General features: G+C 38.1%; 1 protein-coding gene and 1 pseudogene across 4 annotated transcripts in view; one reads left to right on the top strand and one right to left on the bottom strand.

Moving 5' to 3' along the window:
- The window catches only part of EXOC2 (exocyst complex component 2), a 283,103-nt gene that overhangs the window by 22,135 nt on the left and 245,300 nt on the right, over positions 1-15,668 (bottom strand). The gene's annotated exons all lie outside the window — the stretch shown is intronic.
- Positions 799-13,190, top strand: LOC132666523 (uncharacterized; annotated as a pseudogene).

Below are 15,668 nucleotides of genomic sequence, written 5' to 3'. Positions count from 1 at the left end.
TTTAAGTTTTATGTAGCAAATACATAGTATGAAAGGGTTTTATACTGTAAAACAAAATCTTTGTTTTATACTAATTTGTGAAACATTTATTTGTGATTTCCTTTTTGTCAAGTTCTTGAAAGGGTAAAGAATAGTATTTGGGAGGGGTGGAGGAAGGGCACTGGACCTAGAGACTAGACAGCGTCCGTGTCTAGAGACTGAGGTCTGAAGGTTCACAAACATGAAACAGATAAGATCTCTGTGGTCTTCCTAGTTAAGAATTTCAACTCCTTTCTCTTTATTCCACTCAATAGCCAGTTATCAGCCTAAGGAGAAACAAAACCAGTATCACACCCTACACACTAGCCAACCTAGTACCTACCCTACTCTCTCAGGGGTCTATACTGAGACTTCAGATGTGTTTCTAAAAAACGAAACATAGATTAACCCCTTGGTTTTAACTGCCTTTTGAGTTTTCTGGCTCAGTTGGTTGAGTGTCCAACTTCAGCTTAGGTCATGATCTCAGCCCGTTTAGTGTCCAACTCTTGATTTTGGCTCAGGTCATGATCTCACAGTTCATGAGATCAAGCCCCATGTCAGACTTTATGCTGACAGTGTAGAGTCTGCGTGGGATTCTCTCTCTCCCTCTTTCTCTCTCTTCCTCAAAATAAGTAAATTTTTAAAAAGTGTTGCTCCAATTCTAGCTGTAGGAGGATGTCAATTCTTTCAAAGATCTGTACCAAAAAAAAAAAAAAAAAAAAAAAAAGCCTATAACAGTGGCAGGATGCCAGAGGTTGCCTCACTTGCTCATGTGGCACTATGTCAAAGGACCCCATCAAAACACAGGTGACAGAAGGTAGCAATCTTCTTTTGGGTGGCTAGACTGATCGATTTGTTCTTTTCTGACCTCAAAGAGGAAAGTACATGGAGATCATGACAAAAGGAGAGAAATACAATTACTCAGAGTTGAAAGAGAACAGATTTGGGTTTTGGAGAATGTAAAATTGGGTCTTCCCACTAACAGCTGAGCTAACTTCCTTGAATGGAACAGGTTAGATTTATAAAGCAAGAAAGAGGTAGTAAGGATGCCAAGAAAGATCCTAGAGCCATCAGAGAAGAGTTGTACATAAATTTTGTTATTAAATTGGCTGAGGCCTTGAAGTGGATGGCAGGGTTTAAAGGGACCATGGTCATGGTACCTGGAGACAGGACCAGGATTTTATTTTAGGTTATGGTACTATTTTCAAAAGTTCCATGTCTATGACAAAGGGACCATTTTGTAGTTGATTTTGGTGGTATATGTTTCCTTCCGACTAGACTTTATTCTAATTTTAAGATTTTTTTTTTTTTTTTAAATTTTTTTTTTTTCAACGTTTATTTATTTTTGGGACAGAGAGAGACAGAGCATGAACGGGGGAGGGACAGAGAGAGAGGGAGACACAGAATCGGAAACAGGCTCCAGGCTCTGAGCCATCAGCCCAGAGCCTGACGCGGGGCTCGAACTCACGGACCGTGAGATTGTGACCTGGCTGAAGTCGGACGCTTAACCGACTGCGCCACCCAGGCGCCCCAAATTTTAAGATTATTAACATTAATGGTTGATGATGACTTTTAAGTTCATTGAGGTAACAGAAAGAATACTCAATGTAAAGCCAGAAGACTTGGGATCTATACATAATGATATGACCCTAGACAAAGATCAGTTCACCTTTTAGACAACTGCCTACTTTACAAAATGTAGACATTACAATGTCTGTTTTGCTATCAGAGCTGTTACAAAAATGTGATATATATTTATTTATTCCCTTATTCTTTAAATATTTTTTGTGTATCTATTATGTGCTAGGCACTGACAGGTGATGGTGTACAAAAGAGAGCAAAACAGAAACGGCCCCACCCTAAGAGAACTTATCTCCATGGTAGGGAGCACTTTGTAGATTACAAAACAGTACACATATTTCAGGTAAATTTTTTTTTAACAAAGACATAAATAGTTGGGTAATAGGTATGGTAACTAGAAAAAGTACACCAATTTATTTTTCTGAAACACACAGTGAGAAGATTGGGCATTCTTTTTTTTTTTAAATGTTTATTTTTGAGAGACAGAGCACAAGTGGGGGAGGGGTAGAGAGAGAAGGAGACACAGAATCTGAGGCAGGCTCCAGGCTCTGAGCTGTTAGCACAGAGCCCGATGCGGGGCTCGAACCCATGAACCATGGGATCATGACTTGAGCCGAAGTCGGATGCTTAACCAACTGAGCCACCCAGGTGCCCCTGAAGATTGGACATTCTAACACATCATGACTGTCACCAGGCTACAGCATATCCTAATTGTAGGTAAAGTTCTTTTGAGTGGCACCAGCGATCTCTGAACAGCTTAAGAACAGGACAGAGGCAGACTGCCCAGATACAATACCAAATGTTACTGGGATGTGCTAGAACTGGAGAGATTTGCCTTTGACTATACTCTTGTTTTGCTAGTTTACACAAAGTTCTCTAGAAGTTGGAATTTTGGTGGAACTGTTTTGTCATACTGTGCACTGGTTTGGAAAGAAGGGCTGAATAGAACATACTAGCAATTGTTAGGGAAGACCTCTCGTGTCCTCTTGGCGCCAGCTCTCTCTCCTCCCACTGTAACAGCTTTCCACTGATTTATAAGATGACCTGATTAATATCTATCTACCTTGCTAGATTGTTAACTCCACATGCATGGGTATCACCCTTCACTTACCTTGTCTTTGTATCCTTACTACCTACCACAGTGGCTGGCCTGTAACACAAGTTCAGAAATAAAAGAAGGCAAACGCCATGTAGGTCTTGCTCACTAGTAAGCTCCCTTAACCCTCTTAAATAAATTGATAAGTGAATGAATGAGTGAACAAATACATCTGAGAAAAGTTTTAAATAATATATAATTTTGTACTTGAGCCATTCACTAAAAATGTACATGCGTCAGTTTATGTGTAAAGGAGATACTCTGCTAAAGCATGTATCTCTTACTTCTCATAGGGTTAAAGAAAACAAAAAACAGTCCTTTCGAAATAATTTTTCAGGATCCATTTGAAAAATATAGTTTGGATAAATTAAGTATAGCAGCATAGAATGCTGTTAAGTCTAAATACATTAGTTTGACAAATATGCTTTGTTTTTCTGGCTATATACTTAGCAAACAGCTATTTCAAATAATAAACTTAACATTTTTGAATGTTCACTATAGGCTTGATACTCAGAAAGAGCTCAGATATATTAGGACATAATGAACATTTAGTTATGTGTTAGGAAACCAGGGTTTTAGCTTTAGCTTCAACATTAGTGGGCCATAAATGCCACATTTTACTGTACTACAAGGAAATGAGCTGTCCATGTGAATAGTGCACACAGAAAAATAAGGCAAACTGTTTCTTGGAGTTACAAATGCTACATTATTATGATGTAGTAATAAGTATTGTTTTTAAAAAGGTTCCCGTTTAGATAAGCCCCCACAACTTTCCAAGGGACTGAGAACAACTTCTAAGTATTTATAATATGTATCTCCTCTACTCTGTGAATATAAAATTAGAATGTGTCATGCTATTTGACCAAAAAAGTGTCCCCACCCACACAGTATCAATCTAGACTATCAGTTAGCAATTAATCTAGTAGCCCAGTGTGGAAATTCCCCATGGAGAAAACAAAGCTCATCTCTGCTCTGAGCAAGAACCTGTAGGCTTCTTCTCGCAGGGTGAGCTTCCTGTAATTGGGCCTGGACCACATACCATCTTCTTCAACAATGAAGGTCTTGATTTTCATACATGAAAGTGGAAAAGAAGTCTTTTCTTGCTCTATTTGCCATTTTCTTCTTTTAATCAAATAGGGAGGGCACTTGATTTTGGAATGGGCATACTACTAAAAATATTTATTGAGTGCCTATTACTATTACATGGCAGACTCTCTTCCAGGCACTAGAGATATAGTAGTGACCAAAATAAGAGAAATTTCATAAAAAATAAAGCCCCCTCTCCTCACATTCTAATGGGGACACTACCAGAATTAAGAGAACACAACCATCTTGCACACGGGAGAGAGGCTTACATTATCTATAAAACAGCACAAGAAAGCAACTGCACAAAAGAAAATTGTTCAGCAAACACTAAAACCCACACTGGTAAACAGAGGGCTCTGTTTGATGAAATCCTCAGCACCACTGTGAAAAAAACAATTCCCTGACATGTTGGAAGGATCTTAGTGTTGCTTTTGGGCCAATCTCATGAAATAATGCCTAGCAATAACCTAATAATAGATAATGTAGAGGTGTGTATAGAATGGCTTGGATTTACATTTTAGCTGGACAATCAGTTAATTAACCGGGGCTTCAGGTATTTTTTCAAGTATGGGAAAATGTTTTATAAATTAAAAAGTGTTACATAAATGGGTTTGACTCCTCTTATAATAGTAATTTGGACAAATCACTAAGCAGACTTCTCTAAAGAATGTCTTTATAAGAACAGAATAGTGAACATTTTGGATTAATCAGGTCTTCTTGATTTCTTACTTTGAAAAACATTAAATGCTCACTGAAAAGAATTAAAACACAGAAGTATAAGTTTTCATAATAACAAATAAAAGTCCAATAAACTTCTCCATCAGTCTCCTTAGTATGGCATGTAGTCTTCCCAATCTCTTCCCATGAATATAATTTTTTCCTCTAAAAAATGAGATTACACTACACATTCCAAGTAAAACTTGTTTACTTCATTTTGTAACATATCACAAACATTCTTCCATGCCAGTGTATATATATTTACCTTATCATTTTCAAGTGCTGCCTTGTATCCTATATTATGGATGTACCATAATTGATTTATTCTGTTATTTACGATTTATTCATTTTTTATTTATTCATAATTTATTCTATTATATTAGACAATTATATACTACTATAAATAATTCTGCAGTGAACATCAATCCTTATATTCTCATAGAATAATTTATGTATGATATATTCCTAGAAATGAAATTGCTGAGTCAAGGGTTTTCAGTTTTGATCAGTTCTGCCAAACTGTCATTTAAGGCCATAAAAATTATAACCTTGCTTTTTCATACCTTTTTGTTTTCTTAACTTGGATTTTCTAATTACTATAATTAGTAACTATAATATATGCTCCTTCTCAACTATGATAAAGACAAAACTTTCCATTAAAACACTAAAATAAAATTTTAATCAAAACACAAAGGTCAAAGGAAATTTACTAAAATTTACATGAGACTTATGCTCAATCTAACTACATAAAGACTGTCTAAAACAGAGCTGGAGAGAAAGAACAGTGTATAATTACAGAAAACAACTGCTACACTACTTGAACCTATACCAAGAGCGCAAACTTTTCCATGAAGCATTTCCTGTCTTAATTGGACAGACGACTCCTTTAAACACAGACTGATTTCAAGGTACGCTGCCTAATGTTGTTTTGAAACATGATACTCTTCAGTCAGTACTATAAGAAATCAAACTTTGGAAACTCTGGAGATACTACCTACTTTATAAACCACATTTCCTGTTTTTAACCCCTATGCCCTAAGGCAGTTATCAGTCCTAGTCTACAGATAAAAATAGATTGAAAAATACTATAAATATCCCACAATGTACTTTTTTTGGTAAAACTGAAACACTACATGAAAAAACTTTTTTTTTCTGAAATAAATTATTCAATTACACTCTTAAGGCACATTATTGAAATTACTGCCTATTAAAAAAAGGTAACCAGGAACTGTATCAGTATTGACAGACAGAAAGGCCTAAATATTCTACAATAAAATTAGTTTTGCTGGAATAGAGAAAGGGTTTTAAGTTCCAGGTCTTCATGTTTTAGTTTGTTCATTCCTAAGTTGATTTCATTGCCAAAATTGACAGAGTGTCTTTGCCATATAGGGGATTTTAAAAGTGAACACTTGAAGAGAGGATATGCTTCATATGTAGTCTCTGAGTGAATAACCTCAACCTCTACAGTTCTCAATTTTATCAGAATCTTTTTTTGGCTTTAATTAATATGATCTTCTATATTTTATTTTATTTTTAAAGTCTATTTCTTTTGAGAGAGAAAAAGAGAGGGAGGGGCAGAAAGAAGGGGAGAGAGAGGTTCCCAAGAAGGCTCTGTGCTGCCAGTGCAGAGCCCAATGCAGGGCTCAAACTCATGAAAGTGTGAGATCATGACCTGAGCTGAAACCAAGAGTGGGGCACTTAACCAAGTGAGCCACCCAGGCGCCCCATGATCTCCTATCTTTTAAATAAGAAGAGGAAAACTTTGTCTCATGAAAAGAGAAAACATTGCCAGCAGTGAAAATAACAATAAAATTATTTCATGGCTTATGTTTTCCATTTTTAAGAAAATATTTCTATTTATTAATAGTTTAGCATTCATATACATCATAGACAAATGTCTTTCAAGACTCAAAAATGAGCAAGGGTATCACAACATCTCCCATTCCAAAGTTAAAGTCTGATGGGTAAAACAAATTATGAGTTACACTACCATAAATATTACAGATCACCTCATACATTTAACAGAGAATATCAGTTTCATCATTTGATACATGATATACTGAATTTCAGACCTAAAGGTAGACATTTAATCAATTTAACATCAGTTGATAAAACAAACTCATTTGTTTCAATTTAGCCTTCTGGCAGAAAATATTTTTTCATTAGAAAGTACTTCAATTAGCAAAGTCAAAGAGACAAGATTCATTTTAACTATGCAAAGGAATGTATTTTGTTTTACACTTAAAACGTTTTATTACATTTGTATATAACATTTCATAAACAAGTCTGTAGTGACTTTAATTTCAAAGTCTCAAGTTGTTGTTTTTTTTAAAATAAAGATGACCTCAATTAAATCACAACTAATAAAATGGTTATGAGAGAAGCCAGGCTGAAGAACATGGCACTAAAGCCTGACTGGTTGGGTTAGAATCCTGCCTTCTCTAGTTAGCTGTGTGGGCCTCTGTGATTCAGTGAATGAACACACAGAAAGTGCTCTACTACTGTCTGGCCCACTGTAGATGGTATGAAAATGCAGAGTGGTACTATCCATGTTATGGAGCAGCTATTGTATCCCTATCAGTGGAATCACCACTGTGGAGCACAGCAAAGAAGTAATAACATAAAGTCCGTATTCTCAACATTTGGTCTTGGCCTGGGTGGCTCAGTGGGTTGAGCATCCGGCATCGGCTCAGGTCCAGGTCATGATCTCACTGTTCACGAGTTCAAGCCCTGTGTCAGGCTCTGTGCTGACCGCTCAGAGCCTGGAGTTCGCTTTGGATCCTGTGTCTCCCTCTCTCTCTGCCCCTCCCCTGCTCGCATTCTGTCTCTCTCTCTCTCTAAATGAACATTAAATGAACATTAAATGAACATTAAATGAACATTAAAAAAATTTTTTTAATGAGACATGGTTGATAAAAAAGTTACATTAGTTTCAGGTGTACAACATAGTGATTTAACAACTCTAAATATTATGCTATGCTCATAAGTGTACCTACCACCGATCACCACACAACACTATTACACTACCATTGACTGTATTCCCCATGTTGTATCTTTCAACGGTGACTTATTCATGCCATAACTGGAAGCCTACACCTCCCACTCCCCTTTGCTCACTTTGTCCATCCTCCTATTCCTTAACCTTTTGGTAAATAATAGTTTTTCCTCTTTATGGGTCTGTTTCTGTTTTTTTGTTGGTTTTTAGATTCCCCATAAAAGCAAAATTGTATGGTATTTGTCTTTCTGTGTCTGACTAATTTTACTTAGCATAATATCTTCTAGGTCCATCCGTATTGTCACCTCACACCAGCCACAACAACTAGTATCAAAAAGACAAGAAATAACAAGTGTTTGTAAGGATGTAGAGAAAAGGGAACCCTTGTGCACTGTTAGTGGGAATGTAAATTCGTGCAGCCACTGTGCAAAACAGTTATGGAGGGTCCTCAAAAAACTAAAAATAGAAATACCATATGATCTAGTAATTCCACTACTGGGTATTTACTCAAAGAAAGCAAAAACACTAATATAAAAAGATATATGCATCCCTATGTTTACTGTAACATTATATACAGTGCCAACATATGGAGGTAACCTAAATATCCATAGATAAATAAATGGATAAGGAAGATGTGGTGGAATATTAGCCTTAAGTGAAACATTAGCCTTAAAAAGAATGAAATCTTGCCATTTGTGATAAAATCTTTTAAATCTTTCAATAAGTATCTTTTAAGCCTAACTGTGACAATTAAAACTACTAAGCAATTGGTTGTTAAATGTTTGAAATGATGAAATTGAAGAAGCAGTATAGCAAGGTAGAAAGGGCTTTGATGGTAGCATCTGACTTTGACAAGCTGTTTACCTACATTAGCCTACATATGCATTATCTATAACGCTGGATATAAAGTTTATTGTAAGGACTATCAACTACAAAGGCACGGGAACTCAATAGTAGCAAGAAGGAGCAGGAAAGGTAGTAACAACAACTCATTTTATTGCTAGGATTTTGTTTCTCTGACTCTGCAACAAAATTTCTTTCCAATATCTGAATTCTAAGTTATTTTTTCTCTTGAGGTTATTATTAACAATTACGCAGTTGCTCTTCCATCTTCAAAATCAATGCTTCCTTTTATTACTCTACCAAATTTATTGTGAAGGGAAGATTCTGGTACAGTTTTATCCAAAAACAAAAGTAACCTCTTTATTCTTCCTGATATTTTTATCTTTCATTATAGTAACATTTATAATTCTATCATACATTGAAATGATCCAGTATAAGTCACTGTTTTTCACAGAAAAAGGAAAACTGAATACACATACTGTCCTTTTAGCAAGCCGCCACTTGTTTCTTCAGCTGGAGTAGGACTATGAGACCAAACCTATGAGCCCTCATTCAGGGAAAGTGGCAGCTCTCCCTCTTCATACCTTGTTAGGGGTACCTCGGACAGAGAAAGGCACAAAGTGCTTTTGTAATCCAATTATTTACAAAATATTAGGATGGGCAAAATTATATAGTATTGTTATCTCTCTGGTCTCCTATACCCTATATACTTCTCCAATAAGAATGATAAAGTTAGAATTTAGAGACAGAAGAACAGGGCTGAGGTCCTAAGTCTAGTATCTTGAACAAGTCTGATTCCTTTTCTGATTCTTCAAATTTTAAAAATCAGCCAAATGGGGAACATAAAATCTTACTCCAATGAGGTTGTTGGAAGGATAAAATGTGATAATGTATGTAAAAATAACAGTTAAACTGTAAATTATTTTTATTTAAAAATGGACCAAAATGCAGTATCTTAACAAATTCATCAAGTTTTCAATATGACCCAAAGCAAAATGATGTTTGGTATTTCATTTTCAATGCTACAAGCTTAAAAATGACAAAAATGGGGCAACCTACATGTTTCCATTTGTACAATTATGACTTACTGTGTTACCAGGTCCTCTCTCATGCTCTTTCTAAAGCAGTGTACACAAAAGGTGTCACCTACATTTGTACAGGCATCTGAAAACACAAATGCTACCTGTTTGAAATGTTTTCTTATCAGGAAAAAATGTTAAGACTTAGTATAATTCTCATATTGGGGAACCATTCATTTACTAAAATACTCATTTGTTCAAACATATGTTGAGAATCCACTATGTAAAGGGACTTCCTATGGTGGGGACCCCAGTGGGACTAAGGCATGGTACCTGCCATCAAGAGGCATAGTCTTCAAACTTACTGATTATCCAAGTTATAAGTAAAATAAATTTGAACCCTCTTGATATAAGATTATAATGTGTGATACATAACATCTGATATATAAAACTATGTGCCACTATGTTAATAAATAATTATATTGTTTAAAACAAATACATAAATGTATAAAACATAATTTATACATATAGATGTATATTATATATTCCATGCATTAAAAATAAGAAAAACAGAAAAGGAGAATGTAAAAAGGAAATAAAAATTATTTTATTAGTTTAAATATGCTAGGTTATGTTAAAGTTGAAAAAAAAAACAACCAATATCATCTTAACACAATAGCAAATGCATGTCCTCATGAGACATGTCCAATGGGGGCCAGGGGTCTTGGCTTATGAGGCTTCACCTTAATATAAGTTTTCTAAGTTTGACATTTAGCAGAACAAAAAATGTTTTTAAATTGAAATAACAGTGATTTGAAGGTCTGAATGTTCATTTTGTTTAGATACTTGGATTTAGTGACTTTCATAGCTGAAAATGTCCTACACAAAATATTACACAAAGATATGTATTTGAAAAAGGTAAGCAATTGGCTGTACTTACTAAATGATGATACTCTGTTTTTCAAGATTTTTAAATTTTCAGTTTTTCCCTCTTTTAAAATTAAGTATAACTTACAGAGGGCTGTCACAGTGGATCCATTTGGCTGAGAGTGTCTGAGGATCTGTGGACAGTTTACTGAGCCCATTAATGCCCCTGCCCAGACTCATGTTGCTGTCATATCACGCTACCTGTGCACACCCCTCCCTCCCAACGCCATCTCTGTTTGTAAGGAATGTGGCCCACAATATCAGACTGAAGGTTTACAATGGGAATTTGGTCATTATGGTCCTATAGTTCATATGTATGCTCCACTTGATTTTTATACCTGCTATCCAAGAGGATTTGTTTATGTTCAACCAAGGATGTGTGACACTGAAGATGCTTTTCGTAATTTGGATAGAAAATGTATTTATGGATGCCAAAATGAAATACAGTTTGCACAGAGGGATCAGAAGACTCCAAATTAAATGAAAACCAAGGAAGGGAGGAATGTGTACAGTTCTTCACACTACGACGATTATGACAGATACAATATAGATGCTCTAGGAGAAGTTATGAAAGATCAAGAAACTGGTAGTTTGATTACAACTATAGAAGTATTTATAGCCTTTGAAACAGACCAGCTGGAAGACCAAAGTGTAGCAGAAGCCATTCTGACAATCATAAAATTCAAACGCTGCCATCGATCTTTTCAAGATCAAATCCAGTTCAAGATCACAGTCCAAGTCTCAGCTCAAGAAAGAAATGAAGGCTATCCTGAACAGAGGCAGCCAAGCGTTGCCCTCCCAGGGTAAGGAAAGGGCATCTTCCCTTACCCACCCTCCCCAAGCCCACCAGCATGGTCAGACTTCAGAGGGAAACACAGCGCCACCTAGTGGAGGCCAGAGTTGCTTACACCAAGTCCCACTCATCTGCACTTTGGAGCCGCATTTCCACTGAAACAAGGCCCCCTGACAATCAGCACAGCAGGCCCCTCCCAGAGAAGACCAGGACAAACCCCTTCCACCTGTTTAGTCTACAGATCATAGGGTGCTGCAGCTCTAGGGGTGTTTCAGCTCTAGGGGAAACTGGATCTAGCTTTATTTGGGTTTCTTTTTATTTGTTCTTTGCTTCTGTTTTTGTTTATAGTTTTTTTTTTCTTTCTATTTCTTGGATAAAGAACATTTTTATTCTATTCTATTTTATTTTATTAAAAATTTATTTATTTTTTTCTCTCTTTTCTCTATCAAGCCTCTCTTACCAAGCAGACTGAAACACACCTAAGATCTAACTTCATTTACTGAAGTTTTTTCATTTTGTTTTAATTTTTAATATTTTTAATAATTTTTTTAATGTTTATTTTACTTTTGAGAGAGAGAGCAAGCACACAAGTGGGGGAGAGACAGAGAGAGAGAGAGGGAGACACAGAATCCAAAGGAGGCTCCAGGCTCTGAGCTGTCAGCACAGACCCTGACACGGGGCTTGAACTCACAAACCCTGAGATCATGACCTGAGCCAATGTCAGATGCCTAACCAACAGGGTCACCCAGGCACCCCTGATTTTTATTTATTATTTTATTTTATTAATTTTTTTCTTTCTCCAAAATGACAACATAGAAGACTTCATCCAGAAAAGAAGAGCAGGAAGAAATGACAGCCAGGGATTTAATTGACACAGATATAAGTAAGATGTATGAAATAGAATTTAAAAGCACAATTATGGGGTACCTGGGTGGCTCAGTCTGTTAAGCGTCTGACTTCAGCTCAGGTCATGATCTCGCAGTTCATGAGATCAAGCCCCATATTGGGCTCACTGCTGTCAGCCTGTCAGTGTAGAGCCTGCTTCAGATCCTCTGTCTCCCTTTCTCTGCCCTTTCCCCACTTAGACTCTCCCCTAAAATAAATAAAATATTAAAAAAAAGCTAAGAGTGCCTGGGTGGCTTGGTCAGTTAAGTGTCTCATTTCAGCTCAGGTCATATCACAATTTGTGAGTTCCAGGCCCACATTGGGCTCTGTGCTGACAGCTCAGAGCCTGGAGCTTGCTTCAGATTCTATGTCTCACTCTCTCTCTGCACCTTCCCTGGTCACACTGTCTCTCTTTCTCTCCCAAAAATAAACATTAACTCCACCACCCCACAATTATAGGAACAAGCTGGGGTTGAAAAAGGCATAGAAGACACAGGAAAAATCCCTTTCTGCAGAGATAAAAGAGCTAAAATCTTGTCAGGTTGAAATCGGAAGATGCTATAACCAAGGCACAATCTTGAATGGATGCCATGATGGCGAGGATGGATGAAGCAGAGCAGCAAATCAGTGATACAGAAGGAAAAATTATGGGGAAAAATTGAAGCTGAACAGAAGTGTGAGAAAAAGGCAGAAGGATCATTATACAAGACTTAAAGAACTCAGTGATTTATTAAAGAGGATTAACATTCGTATCATACAGAGGGAGAGGGAAGATGGCGGCGTAGGAGGACGGTGGGCTCACCGTGCATCCTGCTGATCACTTAGATTCCACCTACACCTGCCTAACTAACCCAGAAAACCACCAGAAGACTAGCAGAATGGAGCCTCCAGAGCCAAGCGCAGACGAGAGGCCCACGGAAGAGGGTAGGAAGGGCGGAGAGGCGGTGCGCGCTGCATGGACTGGCGGGAAGGAGCCGGGGCGGAGGGGCAGCCTGCCGGCCAAGCAGAGCCCCAGAGTCTGGCTGGCAAAAGCGGAGGGGCCGGATGGAGTGTGTTCCGACAGCAAGCGGGACCTGACATCTGGAAGGTTATAAGCTAACAGCTCTGCTCGGAAAGCGGGAAGGCTGGAGGACAAAGGGAGGGAGAGTTGCTGAGCCCCGGGACGACAGAGCTCAGTTTGTTGGGGAACAAAGGCGCTCACCAGTGCCATCTCCCTCGGCCATCCACCAGCCAAAATCCCAAAGGGAACCAGTTCCTGCCAGGGAACTTACTCGCTCCGCGCAAACACCCAACGCTGTGCTTCTGCGGAGCCAACCCTCTGGCAGCGGGTCTGACTCCCTCCCGCTGCCACAGGGCCCCTCCTGAAGTGCATCACCTAAGGAGAAGTGAGTGAAGCCTGCCCCTCCTGCCCCTGTGCACCTTGCCTACCCACCCCAGCTAATACGCCAGATCCCCAGCACCACAAGCCTGGCAGTGTGCAAGTAGCCCAGACGGGCCACGCCACCCCACAGTGAATCCCGCCCCTAGGAGAGGGGAAGAGAAGGCACACACCAGTCTGACTGTGGCCCCAGCGGTGGGCTGGGGCAGACATCAGGTCTGACTGCAACTCCACCCACCAACTCCAGTTATACACCACAGCACAGGGGAAGTGCCCTGCAGGTCCACATCACTCCAGGGACTATCCAAAATGACCAAATGGAAGAATTCCCCTCTAAAGAATCTCCAGGAAATAACAACAGCCAATGAACTGATCAAAAGGATTTAAATAATATAACAGAAAGTGACTTTAGAATAATAGTCATAAAATTAATCGCTGGGCTTGAAAACAGTATAGAGGACAGCAGAGAATCTCTTGCTACAGAGATCAAGGGACTAAGGAACAGTCAGGAGGAGCTGAAAAACGCTTTAAATGAAATGCAAAATAAAATGGAAACGACCACGACTCGGATTGAAGAGGCAAAAGAGAGGAATAGGTGAACTAGAAGATAAAGTTATGGAAAAAGAGGAAGCTGAGAAAGAGAGATAAAAAAATCCAGGGGTATGAGGGGATAATTAGAGAACTAAGTGATACACTAAAAAGAAATAATATACGCATAATTGGTATTCCAGAGGAGGAAGAGAGAGGGAAAGGGGCTGAAGGTGTACTTGAAGAAGTAATAGCTGAGAACTTCCCTGAACTGGGGAAGGAAAAAGGCATTGAAATCCAAGAGTAACAGAGAACTCCCTTCAGACGTAACTTGAATCCACCTTCTGCACGACATATCATAGAGAAACTGGCAAAATACAAGGATAAAGAGAAAATTCTGAAAGCAGCAAGGGATAAACATGCCCTAACTTATAAAGGGAGACCTATAAGACTCATGACTGATCTCTCTTTTGAAACTTGGAAGGTCAGAAAGGATTGGCACGAGATCTTCAATGTATTGAACAGAAAAAAATATGCAGCCGAGAATCCTTTATCCAGCAAGTCTGTCATTTAGAATAGGAGAGATAAAGGTCTTACCAAACAAACAAAAACTGAAGGAATTTGTCACCACTAAACCAGCCCTACAAGGGATCCTAAGGGGGATCCTGTGAGACAAAGTACCAGAGACATCACTACAAGCATAAAACATACAGACATCACAATGACTCTAAACCTGTATCTTTCTATAATAACAGTGAATGTCAATGGATTAAATGCGCCAACCAAAAGACATAGGGTATCAGAATGGATAAAAAAACAAGACCCATCTATTTGCTGTCTACAAGAGACTCATTTTAGATCTGAGGACACCTTTAGATTGAGAGTGAGGGGATGGAGAATGATTTATCATGCTACTGGAAGCCAAAAGAAAGCTGGAGTAGCCATACTTATATCAGACAAACTAGACTTTAAATTAAAGGCTGTAACAAGAGATGAAGAAGGGCATTATATAATAATAACAGGGTCTATCCATCAGGAAGAGCTAACAATTATAAATGTCTATGCGCCGAATACCGGAGCCCCCAAATATATAAAACAATTACTCATAAACATAAGCAACCTTATTGATAAGAATGTGGTCATTGCAGGGGACTTTAACACTCCACTTACAGAAATGGATAGATCATCTAGACACACAGTCAATAAAGAAACAAGGGCCCTGAATGATACATTGGATCAGATGGACTTGACAGATATATTTAGAACTCTGCATCCCAAAACAATAGAATATACTTTCTTGTCGAGTGCACATGGAACATTCTCCAAGATAGATCACATACTGGGTCACAAAACAGCCCTTCATAAGTATACAAGAATTGAAATTATACCATGCATACTTTCAGACCACAATGCTATGAAGCTTGAAATCAACCACAGGAAAAAGTCTGGAAAACCTCCAAAAGCATGGAGGTTAAAGAACACCCTACTAACGAATGAGTGGGTCAACCAGGCAATTAGAGAAGAAATTAAAAAATATATGGAAACAAACGAAAATGAAAATACAACAATCCAAACGCTTTGGGACGCAGTGAAGGCAGTCCTGTGAGGAAGACACATTGCAATCCAGGCCTATCTCAAAACAAGAAAAATCCCAAATACAAAATCTAACAGCACACCTAAAGGAAATAGAAGCAGAACAGCAAAGGCATCCTAAACCCAGCAGAAGAAGAGAAATAATAAAGATCAGAGCAGAAATAAACAATATAGAATCTAAAAAAACTGTAGAGCAGATCAACGAAACC

This window comes from Panthera onca, chromosome B2 (assembly GCF_046562875.1).
Source record: "Panthera onca isolate mPanOnc1 chromosome B2, mPanOnc1 haplotype 2, whole genome shotgun sequence".
Taxonomy (NCBI): Eukaryota; Metazoa; Chordata; class Mammalia; order Carnivora; family Felidae; genus Panthera; species Panthera onca.
Note: the sequence above shows the minus strand (reverse complement) of the source record. Positions and strands in the feature narration are given on the sequence as shown.